The sequence below is a fragment of the Rhinolophus sinicus genome, linkage group LG06 (assembly GCF_036562045.2).
Source record: "Rhinolophus sinicus isolate RSC01 linkage group LG06, ASM3656204v1, whole genome shotgun sequence".
In the NCBI taxonomy this organism is placed as follows: Eukaryota; Metazoa; Chordata; class Mammalia; order Chiroptera; family Rhinolophidae; genus Rhinolophus; species Rhinolophus sinicus.
This window is the reverse complement of record NC_133756.1, coordinates 17,773,913-17,782,843: the sequence shown is the minus strand read 5'-3', so window position 1 is coordinate 17,782,843 and position 8,931 is coordinate 17,773,913. Positions and strand designations below refer to the sequence as shown.

Sequence of the window (8,931 nt, the reverse complement as noted above, 5' to 3'; positions counted from 1 at the left end):
AACTAGGCAGAGCCAGAGCCTGGCAGCTGACATCTGGGGTCAGGAGCCAGGTGACACTTGGAGTTCCAGGCCAAAGTGCAGGGCCTGCCTGATTAGCTGTGGATGGCTTATCTGAGACCAAGTGACTCCTGATTACAGAGCTTTACTTATTAAATTCTTTATCAACTAATTAAATATAAGAGTGTACAGCTTAGAAAGACCAAAGCCTATAATTTTCCTACGAGGCATCAGAAAGACCTGAAGAACTTGTCAACGAGGTCGATTCTTGGGCCCTACCCCTGAAATGGGGGTTCTTTTGGCCTAGGGTGGGACCTGGGAAACTTTATTTAAAAAAATTTTCTCTGGATAATTCTGAGGCTTAGCCTGGCTTGGGAACCCCTACAATAAGTAGTGATTTTATACTTGAGGAAAAAGGCCCCAAAACAGGTGAAATGACTTCCTCAATGTCCCGCAAGGTGTTGGTAGCAACATTCCTTCTACTTATTTGTGGCAAATTTTCTCTGCACATTGGTCCCAGGCAACCCAACTGAAAAATATCTGAAAAGCAAAGATTTGATTATTGTCTGCTTCTAGGAAAGATTTCTGGGATGAGACTAGCTGTTTTTAGCATGTCTTGGGTGAGGAGCTGGCCCTCCAGCCTGCATTGTGTCCTCTGGACGTCCCTGTGAATTACTGTCAAGGTAGGGAAGCTCTGAGTATCTCAGTGGTGATCTACCATGTGCCTTCTTCCCAGAGTGACCACTTTAGAAACCAAGTGACCCTCAGACAGCCTCCTGTTTCCTGACCCTTCTCCTCTCTGTACTTGGTCTATCTCTTCCTCTTTTTCTACCTTCAGCTCACGCTAAGGGACTTTGTCTCTTGGGTGCTATCTATACAACATATGGCATATGATCTGCCCCAGCAGATTTTGCAAGTGTATCAAAAGAGGGAGCAAAAAAAAATCTAAGGTGGTGTCAAGGTTACTGAGTATGGTCAGTGAACACAAACCTGTTAATTGCTTTAACGTGGATCCAGGCACAAATGTCTGTGTTATTATCTACTTTCCCAGGAGAACATTTTTAGAAATGTGTCTAGCCCTCTTTCAAACTGATTTGTTCTCCTTTCCCTCATTTACCAGATGAGTCATATGAGATAGCTCTTAAACAGTACATCTGCTAAGCGCATAGGCAATGTGGGGAAGGGGGTGGACCTATGATTAGAGTTATGAGGCCTGGGTTTGAGTCCCAGTTCTGACACTGTCAGGCTATGCTTCTTGGCCAAGTCATTTCACCTTATGAAGCCAATAGTCACCTCCCAGGTTGTTGCAGGGCTCAAAAATGATCAAAGTTGTGGCGGCCGAATAGCTCAGTTGGTTAGAGCACGAGCTCTCAACAACAAGGTTGCCGGTTCAATTCCCACATGGGATGGTGGGCTGCACCCCCTGCAACTAAAGATTGAAACTGGCGACTGAACTTAGAGATGAGCTGCCCCCTCCACAACTAGATTGAAGGACAACGACCTGGAGCTGATGGGCCCTGGAGAAACACGGGGGGGGGGGGCTGTTCCCCAATATTCCCTAATAAAATTAAAAAGAAAAAAAAATGACGAAAAAGGTGAAAGCATTTTGTAAACCAGAAAGTTCCTTACGACTGTCAGTTGTTGCTACAGCGTCCCATGGGAGGAGGTAAAATAAACAATAGCCCATTTTTCAGGGTTTATAGTCCAAAGGGGAAGACAAAATCTCATGGGCTTAACCAAGGAGCATATCTGCAAAGCATTAAGAACTTTCTGTGCCAAGGGCTCCCCCCTGAGGAGGGTTGGTTCCAGGCAGCTGATGTAAATGCAGGAAGACTTCTTGAAAGAGAAGAGCACACCCTAAGTTCTCTTAGCCTTGGACAAAGCTATGCTCCTAGCGCTGCTTCTTGAAAAAGCCCCATGGCAAGCTGGATGACAAGTGTGGGAAATTACAGGCTATACTTGCTGTAGAATCCAGACTCCTGGAATACAGTGTGAATCGTCAAGAAGGGGACCCCATCCACACCCAAATTACTGCTTCCTGGCTGTGGGAGACACAATTTTCCCACCAACAGGAAACAAAGCCAAGAAGGGATCTAGAGGTTCTCCCAGAAGAACTGCGGGGCAGAGTTTGAAGTGTCATCCTAACATGTCCAGTGCCTTCTTCTCCTTTAGGGCAACTGTCTTTCTCTCTTCCCTACCCCTCCATCCCTCCCTCTGGAGGGAAGGACAACTTCACAGCTCTAGAAAGACAAACCTTCCTCCCTCCCAGGATTGACAAGAGGAAGAAATGAGAAAATGCATCTAAAGCACAGATATATAGACGGCTTTACACCATCTATGAAAGGGTTTTATTATCATTACTTATCTTTGGGCTTATCCTTTCACTCTCTGTGCTTTAGTTTTCCCTGTACTTTGAGATTAGACTGATAGCCAAGGGCCCTTCCCCTTTAAGAGCCACCCCTCTCTGACCTGTTGTTCTTTAATGCTCTTCTGCAGCCTGAGCCTAATTAGCTATGAAGTGAGACACCTAGGCCTGGTGGAAATTCCTCAAAAGATTGAGACTATTGTCATCACCCACAAAGCAAGGGCAAAGTCTGCACCTGGCCCACATATAGAGCCCTCAGTAAATACTTATGGAATGAATGAATGAACAAATGAATGAAATGTGCTGTTTCCACCTCACCGTGCTGTCTCTCTAAAATGTTAAATCTATACTAATTTACTACTACTACTGTTATTAGAAGACATCACCCCGGCTTTCTTGGAGGTCCCCTATTTTTACTTCATCCCACAAGTAATGTGAGAACCAGGAAGAATTTTTCTTAGTCTATTCAAGTTGCTATAACAGAGTATCACAGCTAGGGTGGCTTATAAACAACAGAAGTTTATTTCTCGCAGTTCTGGAGGCTGGGAAATCCAAGACCAAGGCACCTAAAGAGTCAGTGTCTGGTGAAGACCTGCTTCCTGATGCATAGATGGCCATCCTCTCTGTGTCCTCACATGGTAGAAAGGAAGAGGAGCTCCCCGTGGTCTCTTTTATAAGAACACCAGTCCCGTTTTCGGCTCTCTGAGCAGCACCACGGCGGTCGGCAAGAATAAGCACCTTACAAAAGGCGGTAAGAAGGGAGCCAAGAAGAAAGTGGCTGACCCGTTTTCTAAGAAAGATTGGTATGCTGTGAAAGCACCAGCTATGTTTCCCAAAAGAAGAAATATTGGGAAAACACTAGTCACAAGAACTCAAGGAACCAAAATTACATCTGAGGGTCTCAAGGGTCGTGTTTTTGAAGTGAGCCTCGCTGATCTGCAGAATGATGAAGGTGCATCTAGGAAATTGAAGTTAATTCCTGAGGATGCTCAGGGCAAACACTGCCTGCTAATTTCCACGGCCTGGACCACATCCGGGACAGAACGTGCTCCAGGGTCACAAAATGGCAGACCATGATTGAAGCTCATGTCGATGTCAAGACTACCGATGGCTATTTACTTTGTCTGTTCTGTGTTGGTTTTACTAAAAAATGCAACGCTCAGATTTAGAAGACTTCTTATGCTCAGCATCAGCAGGTCTGCCAAATCCGGAAAAAGATGATGGAAATCATGACCCGAGAGGTGCAGACAAATGACTTGAAAGAAGTGGTCACTAAATTGATTCCCGACAGCACTGGAAAGGACATAGAAAAGGCCTGCCAGTCTATGTATCCTTCCCATGGCGTCTTTGTTAGAAAAGGCAAAATGCTGAAGCCCAAGTTTGAATTGGGAAAACTCATGGAGCTTCATGGTGAAGGCAGCAGTTCTGGAAAAGCTACTGGGGATAAGACAGGTGCTAATGTAGAACGAGCTGATGGATATGAGCCCCCAGTCCAAGAATCGGTTTAAAAATCAGATTTTTCATGGTGACAAATAAAACCCGTTGCTGATGAAAAAAAAAGAACACTAGTCCCATCATGAGGGGCCACCATGGTGACCTCATCACTTCCTAAAAGTCCCACCTCCAAATACCATCACATTGGGGATTAAGTTTCACCATATGAGTTTGGTGGGCGGGGGGGGGGGGGTTGGTGGTGACACAAACATTCCATCTACAGCAGAGATTCCCAAACCTTAGTCTTCTGTATAAATATCACTGGGGACCTTGCTAAACAGCTTCCTGCACCTACCCCAGAGATGTCTGACAAAGTCTCTATAAGAAAGGCCTTGAGGAGGCCTCTTGTAGGAGAAGGATTTGAACTGGGGTGGTGCTCCAGGCAGCAGCCCCAGAGGCTGTGTCAGACCAGAACTTCCTGTGCAAGCTTTGTAATGGGTTTCGTGGAAGGCTGAGCTTAGGACACTGGTGAAACTGCATCTGCCTCCTGGACACTCCAGCCCCTCACCAACTTCTTGTGTGTCTCCTTTTTTAAATTTGTTAGTGTTGAAATTTTCATGCATATACAAAAGTAGAGCTGATAGTAGAATGAACCCCAATTCCCTATCACCCAACATGAAAAGTTTTCAACACATGACAATCTGTGTTCTTTTAAACCCCCACCCAGTTTCCCTCCAAATCCCGGACATCATTTTTTTTCATCCATATATACTTCTGCTTATATTTCTAAAAGACAAGTACTTTAAAAAAAAAATCCTAAATTAATTAACAATAATTCCTTAATATTATAAAATGTGAAGTCATATCCCAATTTCCCTAGTTGTCTCATAACTTTTTTTTACAGTTGATTTGTTCAAATCAGGATCCAAACAAGATCCACACCTTGGAACTAAATATAACTTTTAAGTCAGTTAAAAAATAATATTTTTACATAGTTTTAGGCTCGCATAGAAGTTTCAGAAATCATAGAAAGTTCCCATGTACCCTTCATCCAGCTTCTCCCAGTGGTAACATCTTATATAACAATAGTATAATTATCAAAACCAGGAAATTGACAGTAGTATAATAATATTCCAACTACAGACTTTATTTGGATTTCACCAGTTTTTATATACACTCATGTTTCATTTTTTTCCTTTTGCTTATAGTCCTAGGACATTTTATTACATGTATAGGTTTGTAGACCCACAATCAGGATACAGAACTGTCACCCAGAGAAAGTCCCTTGTGCTATATAGTCAAACCCTCCTCCTCAACCCTAACTCCTGGCAACCACTTATCTGCTCCCCATTACTACAATTTTGTCATTATGAGAACATATATAATGAAATCATATAGTATGTAACCTTTTAAGATTGAATTTTTTCACTGAACATAATGCCTTTGAAATCCATGCAAGTTATTACAAGTCTCAATAGCTGGTTTGCTTTATTGCTGAGTAGTAGTCCATATTAAGTCACTTTTACCTTATAGGTATCCCTTCATCTCTTTAGTTTTCTTGCCATTTACTTGTTCAGAATCTGCCCTACAGAATTTTTCTCACTCTGAATTTTGCTGATTTCATCTCCATGGTTCCATTTACTTGTTCCTCTATTCCCAGTCATTCCTGTAACTGATAGTTAGATCTCCAGAATCAGATGGTCTTCTGGAAGGAACCCCCATCCCCATTGACAACTCTGAGGCAAGTGTTACTGTAGAGGAAGGAAATACCATGGGGACTGGGACAGTCTGAGGAGGCCTCTTGTAGGAGAGGGATTTGAACTGGGGTGGTGCTCCAGGCAGCAGCCCCAGAGGCTGTGTCAGACCAGAACTTCCTGTGCAAGCTTTGTAATGGGTTTCATGGAAGGCTGAGCTTAGGACACTGGTGAAACTGCATCTGCCTCCTGGACACTCCAGCCCCTCACCAACTAGTACCTCCATTCCTAAAACACCCCTAAGCTTGGAACTAGCGCAAGTGGTTGGAGGACATGCACCTGAATAGGAGGCAATGCCTACCAGGGCCATGTTGGAGGTCAAGTGACGTGGGTCCATGAAATTGTCCTAAGGGTCTTATGCACACCAATCTCCCACCACAGCCTCCAGAGATTTCCTTCCCAAGATGGAAGACCTGAAACCTGGAGAGGTGAGGGCTGTGCCTCCAACTCAAGGGGTGGGCAGGGAGCCGGGATAGAAGACCGACCTTGGAGTGTAGAACACTCGCGTCTTAGGTTTTCAGGGTCAAGAGGTCCCTCCTGCTCTTCTGAGGGGCTGAAACTCTCTGAAGCCCATGTCACAGGGCACTGTGCCACCTTTGCTTGCACATTCCCCTCCCCTCTACCCCGCACCTCAGAAGTGAGTACAGCTATACAGGCTACATGGTTGGACAGCTCTGAAGCATCGAGTGTCCCCTCATATTATCCTGGCTCTCTGCCCCATCTTCAAGGACCGTAGGAACAAGTGCAATCCCTCTTCTACACAAAAACCTGCTGGGTGCTTGAAGGCAGCCCCCCAAACAGACGGCCACAGCCTACTGTTTACAAGGACTATCACATCTGATCCTTACGGCTCTTCTGTGGGGCATATATTGTTGTTGTTGTTGTTGTTTCCATTTTACAGAAGGGGAAATAGGCTCAGAGAAAATAAATGTCTTGTCCAAGGTCACACCACACAAAATTTTAATGTATATCCTTTTCGACCTTGTCTTTTTCAAATTAAAGGAAATCAACCCTCAATTCTTCTTACTGCAATGAGGGTATCCTTTGCTTTTTTATCAATGTGCCAGGATAAAAGACACTGCCTTCTGAGCAGAAAGGGACAGAAGCTAAAAATAGAAACTTTTTCTTGGGAAATTGAGGAGAAGGTGGGTCCCATCAGGCTACAGGAGTGTCCAGAAACCTGGTGGGATGAGCTGGGGGTGCGGTAGCTCATTCTGAGAGGAGTATGGGAATGTGGAAACTTGCTTGGCATAAGAAGGGCTGGAGAGAGCCAGGGAGAGGCTACTCTATATCAGTGGAGTCACTGGGTATAGGTCCACAGGGACAAGAGCCAGAAGCTGGTCCTGACAAGGCACCTGGAGTGGCATGGCTGGAAGATGCTTTGGATGCAGATGGAGAAAGTTGAGGTCCAAAGATGGGCAGAAGCTTTCCCAGAGACTCAGCAGGGCAGGAGCCCAGGTCTGGATACCACCCCACTGCACTTGGAGCTCCCATCAAGGAGTCGTGTTCCCGGACTGTGCAGTGGAGAAGGGTCCAACCTCAACTAAGTTCTCAGTGGCTCCCACCAAGCTTCAGAGACAGGGCCATATTTAAGCCATTTATCATACTCAGGACACAGTGGGAGGGAACAGTGCCTGTCCTGTGTAGGTGTGCAGTGCTGTAGGGTCACGGTGTGCCATCAGAGAAGACAGGGGTAACCCAAGGTCACACAGCTACTATGTGGTAAAGCCAGGAAGACCTTGTTCTCCAAGGTCTGGGTCTTCTCAGCCTCAGCAGAGCCTCCTGGAACAGTCTCTCTAGCCCAGACTGAGCCACAGGAAGAGGATCCAGGTGTTTAAGGGATCTGGGCTATCTCTGGCTTCTCCCAACCCTTCAAGCTGTCAGCTGGTATTGTGGCAGACACCCAGGGCTCCTTGGGTGAGCTGGGAACTTCTGAAGTTCCTTCCAAATGGATCAGCTATATTTCCTACAATGTAAGATTCTGTGCTTTTCGCTCTTCCCAGGCAAACTCCTGCCCATCCTATAAAACCCAGCTCGAGGTACAGCAAATGACTATGTACAAAGCCACAGAGGGAGTCACATCACATTCCAAAGAATCTTACAGACCATGATCTCCAACCACAATGCAATATAATTAGAAGTCAACAAGAAAAACATAAACCTCCCATAGGCTGAGAAACTAAAAAACACGCTTCTAAATCATCCATGGGTTAAAGAGGAAATGACAATGAAATTATGAACTATTTAGAACTGAATGATAAGGAAAGCACAAGCAGTTTTTCTTTCCTCTGTAAGCCAAAGTCCCTGAGCCCACATGCCAAAAACCTTCCATTGTCCCCACCAGATGCACTCTCCACCCTCCTCCACCCAACTCTAGGTCCCAGGAGCTCAACCTCTGTGTGTGTTTTATCAAGAGGTTCCCTGTCCTTGGCTGGAAGAGTAGAAGTTGGCCAATGGGGAAACCTGGCCAGAGATCAGAGGGAGGGAAGAGAAGGAGGCCCCTTTAGACCCCCAGTCCTCCACAGAATGATTGCTGTGGGCTAGGTATGCCCCGCAAGCTTAGGCCACAGCTTCGTTTGGTAGCCCCCTCCTTATAGCTCCCACTCTGCCCACTCCCTCTCAGCACCCCTGCAGCTAGGGGTGACAGCTTCAGCCTAGGGTAGACAATGGAGGGATGCGCTTCCTAGCCCTTTGATGATACGCCATCTGTGTGGTTGCCCTGTAGCCCTGACTACACCTCTAAAGAGTACCTTCTTTAAACTCCCCTCAGAGTGCCCAATTTGGGTGTTCCACATGTGTCCTACAGTTAACCCCACTCTCACAAAGTGGTCCCCATCAGTCCGTAGCCATGTTCTCACCTCTGGATGACTGAGCTCCAACCTCGTGTAATCTGTGTGTGCTGACCTGTTGTCAACTGAGGTCAGACACTCGGGCAACTTCACCATCTGCGATGCTGCTCTCAGGGCACAGGGTCAGGCCTAATAATGGAGATTGATTAGGATACCAAACAAATAAAGGACTGGACTTGAATTCCTTCTGCATATACTAGAGCATACAAATGATTATAGAGGATTTGAAGCAGAGTTAAGACCCACACAGCAGGGCGGGGGGAAGAGGGGGGAGAACTTTAGACTGGGGCAAAAACAAGTACTCAACAAAAGAATCCTCAGTTCTGTGAGTTGGGATTCTTCAGGATCCACCTTGTTCTCATGCCATCGAGCAAGCAGAAGATCCAGACACAAGGAGCCCAGTGAGCATCTGTGCCAGGGTAAATGCCCTCCTCCAGCCTCCAGCTCTCCCCTACTCATGCCTGCTCACCTCCCGTACCCCTCCAGGGTGACTTCTGCAGCCCATCCGGCTGCCTTGGCCCTCCTACCCTAG

The 8,931-nt window shown here is 46.0% G+C and overlaps 1 pseudogene; it reads left to right on the top strand.

Moving 5' to 3' along the window:
• Window positions 1-2,510: 2,510 nt before the first annotated feature.
• Window positions 2,511-3,870, top strand: LOC109456851 (small ribosomal subunit protein eS1; annotated as a pseudogene).
• Window positions 3,871-8,931: the final 5,061 nt, after the last annotated feature.